We start from the raw sequence: 4,375 nt of genomic DNA on the forward strand, positions 1-4,375 counted from the left end.
CGTATTAGATTAAAACAGGAAGAGCAGACTTTAAGATAGTTTAATCGAGCAATATATAAGTAGCGCCTAAAATTGATGATTACAAGATTACGAGACGCCGTGTCAAAAAACCTTATTCCACACTAAATTGTTGGAAAATCAGGAGCCAAAGCTAGACTAAAAGAAACCTCGACTTCATTTATAAGAAAATTTATACCTATTTGCATAAGCATTGCAAGCAGAAACCTGAAAAAATATTTTTCAATCAAACCTAAGAAAAAATATTAACAAGAAAAGGGATTTTTAAAAAATAATAAAATTACTTTTGCTATTTTATTACCCGTTAATGGGCCTTGCGATTAAATTAATCCAAATGATGCCAACACGGGACATCATCAATAAAATATCAATTTTCTCACACTCCATAGAGAATTGGACCATACTATTTGCATAGTCATTTTATACCTCTGGAAGTCTACATACTATTGCCCCAGAAAATATTGCTCAAAAGTTACAGATATTGTATAACTATTGATCTTCCAAGAAATTATAATTTACATAATATGATAAATTATATGGGATTATGTAACTCACTAAATACATACCTCTGAGGAATAATATATGTTTGTAGTAATAAACTTGCAATTATAGAGTATTATAATAAAAAAATATATATATGCAATTGCATATTGATATCTAGATTATAAAAAAATACATCAGCTTTGTAATGTTAGTAGTTACAAATGTATAAATTAATTTAAATATTGATTGAGAACATGCATGTTGATGTGTGTATCTTGTTTTGACAGTGTATGCTTTACTAATTGTTCCATAATTGACACAAGCTATACTGACTCCTCTGTAATAGCCATGTTATAGGTTGTTAGTAATAACAATAAAGAGGTTACTTTAATTAACTCTAGGTATAATTAATTAAAACGATCAATAAGATAAGTTAACTTATAGAAATAATTACCTGTGTATAACATTCAAAGGCCTCGGAATACATCCTTGTTCGAAGGTGTGATTGGGCCTCTTCTTTAAAAATTCTGCGAATTCCTTCTTTCTCCCTTTCTGCCTTATCGGGTCGTTTCTTCTTTTTTGGTTTTGTGTCCATTTTACTTAAAAACCTAGACAAAAATTAATATCTTAGTTAAAGATAGGATATTATCAGATTTAGAAAATGAAAACTCATCTTTATATAACATCAGTAATGACTAACCAGTCTAAGCCAACCTCTCCAAAGTAACTGAAGTAATTAAAGAATAGATATAGCACATCACACATCAACAGGCTAAAAAGAAGGCACCTTATTATACATCAATCCAAGGTGCCTAACGCATATTCAAGGAAAAGGAATAGTTCTGTCAGAAACCAATTGCAGTGGAATCATGGAAACGAAGCAATAAGAATCCTTGATGCTAGAGATGCGACATCGACAAAAAAACATCGATGTTTAAAAACATCGATGTTCAATACTAAAACATCGATGTTAGAAAAACATCGATACAAAAACATCGATGTTTTTTTTAAAACCATTTCAGTAACATAAAGACTGTTTTAAAGACTACCCATGCTCCGGCCAGTCAGAAGTGCTTTTTCAATCAACCAATAGGACATGGGCTCCAAAAAACATCAATGTTTTAAAATATCGTTGCTGACAATACATTACCCAAAAAACATCGATGTTTTTAAACAACTATTTCAGAAACATAAGGTCTGTTCCAACGATCACGCATTCTACAGCCTGTCATAAGTGGGTTTTGAAACTAAGAATTCGACATCGACTACAAAAAACATCGATGTTTTTAAAATATCGTTGCTTACAATACACTACCCAAAATACATCGATGTTTTTGAACATCCATTTGAATAACATAAGGTCTGTTCAAACGATCACGCATTCTACGGCCAGTCAGAAGTGGCTTTTGAAACTAAGAATCCTATATCGACTACAAAAAACATCGATGTTTTAAAATATCGTTACTTACAATACATTACCCAAAATACATCGATGTTTTAAAATATGTTGGTTACAGTACATAACCTAAAAAACATCGATGTTTTTTGTAGTCGATGTCGGATTCTTTGTTCCAAAAATCACTTCTGACAGGCCGAAGAATGCGTGATCGTAAGAACAGACCTTATGTTTCTGAAATTGTTGTTCAAAGACATTGATGTATTTTAGGGAAAGATTTCTATGCAATGACATTTTAATATTAAGCATAGATATTTTAAAACATCGATGTTTTCCTAGTCGTAATTTATCTTTATTACGTCGATAGCGTGATGGTTGGAGGTCCTTTTTTATCCCACCACATTGCTGATAGGAAATTGTTTATACCGTAAATTTTTGTTTTCATTTAGTTACTTTTGGAAAAAAAAACTTTTAATATTTCGACAAACGTAAAACATCGATGTTAAAAAAACATCGACATCGATGTCGCATCCCTACTCGATGCTCATCTGAATTGTGGCTTAACCACAAAGTATGCTGATATAATCACCATAACAATATTACAAACCAGATCTTAACAAGGTTAGCAATACTCCATCCTCTCATCAATAAAAAATCCAAATTAAAACCAGTTACAACCATTCTCACTTATAAAATAATAACAACGCCATTACTGATGTACAATTGTGAAGTGCCTTGTGCAGCATCCAGTACGAAGCGAAAAAAAATACAAACATATTAAAACAAGGTCCTAAGAATCGCAGTATATATTCCTTGGTTTATTAGAAATAGTCAATCACGCAGTGAACTACAAATAAAATAAATAAATGAATTCATTTAAAACGGTTTTACCTAATGTTATGCATAAAGCAAATCATCTTCAACTAATACTAAATAATAACTGATATTTATTATGAATTGAACTTTTTTCCTTTACCGGCTTTTTAAAGGCTTATAAAATTAACCTTGAATCATTCAAGCCTTGATCAATTTGGCCATAAAATTATTGAGAGTATAATGCTAATATTAAGTTTAAGGTTTTGATCCCGAATCAGATATCACTCCTTCCATTATAAACTCCCTAACCACTCAAATCCCCTAGTTTCTAATTTTCCATCCTCTTCCATTCCTGATAATCCTCCGAGGTGCCTGAAAAGAACATAGCCAGGAGACCAGCTAATGTAAAATGTCATTAGAGTGCTACCAATGGGTAGTTTCTCTACGCGCCTGTAACATTCCAATTTAACTTAGATCAGATTTACTAAATTTATTATAATGTACAGTTGTAAATAGCAATAAATAAATATTTAAAAAAAAAAAAAGGTTTTGATGAATACCCGGGACTGCTATACAAGATCCGTAAATTCCTACTCCCTATATACTTCCTCCTTATCCATTCTTATCTCTCTGAAAGATTCTTTAAAGTAAATCACATCAGCGCTTATATAATCCTCTTTCCTCAGTCTGCTGGTGTACCTCAAGGTATTATCCTTGGTCATATCATTTATACAGTTTTTTTAGCTGGCATCCCGACCCATCTAAACACTGTTGATGACATATGTTTATTGTCAGTGAACAATGACCTTTCCATTGTATCCAGAACCCTTCAATCCCACAGCAATGCTGTCAGAACTGGAAGATTAAAATAAATTCGAATTAATCCCACAAAATCACATTTACTGTTGGTCATAAACCCATGACTTACTGCCCTATAATATCCTTTAATAACATCCTACTTTTTCTTGTCCTAATCTTTAAAAAAAAAATAAAACTTAACTAGCTTAACTAGGGAAATTTCAACAGATATTCCAAATCCTGTGGTTCTATTTTTTCAGTCCATTGTGAGAGCTTGACAGCTGAGTTACAATTACCGGTCATAATATGTCAGAAATCAAATTAGGGGAACGATGTAATATGTCAACTCGACATTTCAGTGAAATTTCATATTTTTCAAATTCTGTACTAATACATCAATTGTGCCTAATTGTAAGAAAATATTTGTTCCAAAAGTGTGTTTAATTAACATGGACTATCCGTTACGTAATTTTATGATAAAATTGGCAACAAAAAAAAATTAATAATAAAAAAAATACGAAAATCAATTATTTTTTCTATATTAACAGTTATCCTGATGAAATACAATTATTATGAAAGTTTCATGAATGTTTTTAAAGAAATAACCTGTTTACATAGTTCACATTTAATACAGGTGTTTATGAATTTACCGTACGGAACAATTTCCAAATACCTTATATGAAGAGTATAATAATATGGAGTATTATTAAGGATATATATCCGTCCTGTGTTACAAATAGTAGGGCATGCAATATATATTTTATAAATCCAGCTTCCATTTGTACGGTGAGATAATCTAGTTGACTTTTGATGACGCTATGGACCTACTATTCAAATGAACTCGCCTATGTATGCACGTTGTAT

The 4,375-nt window shown here is 31.3% G+C and overlaps 1 protein-coding gene across 1 annotated transcript in view; it reads right to left on the minus strand.

Moving 5' to 3' along the window:
• LOC106677359 (outer dynein arm-docking complex subunit 4) overlaps nucleotides 1–1,083 on the minus strand; it is a 41,769-nt gene extending 40,686 nt beyond the window's left edge. Inside the window, exon 1 of the mRNA XM_014415244.2 lies at nucleotides 956–1,083. The gene's annotated coding sequence lies outside the window, so the exon portion shown is untranslated. The remainder of the gene's footprint in view (nucleotides 1–955) is intronic.
• Nucleotides 1,084–4,375: the final 3,292 nt, after the last annotated feature.

This window comes from Halyomorpha halys, unplaced genomic scaffold (genome assembly GCF_000696795.3).
Source record: "Halyomorpha halys isolate HHAL.00 unplaced genomic scaffold, Hhal_1.1 Scaffold95.1, whole genome shotgun sequence".
Lineage (NCBI taxonomy): Eukaryota > Metazoa > Arthropoda > Insecta > Hemiptera > Pentatomidae > Halyomorpha > Halyomorpha halys.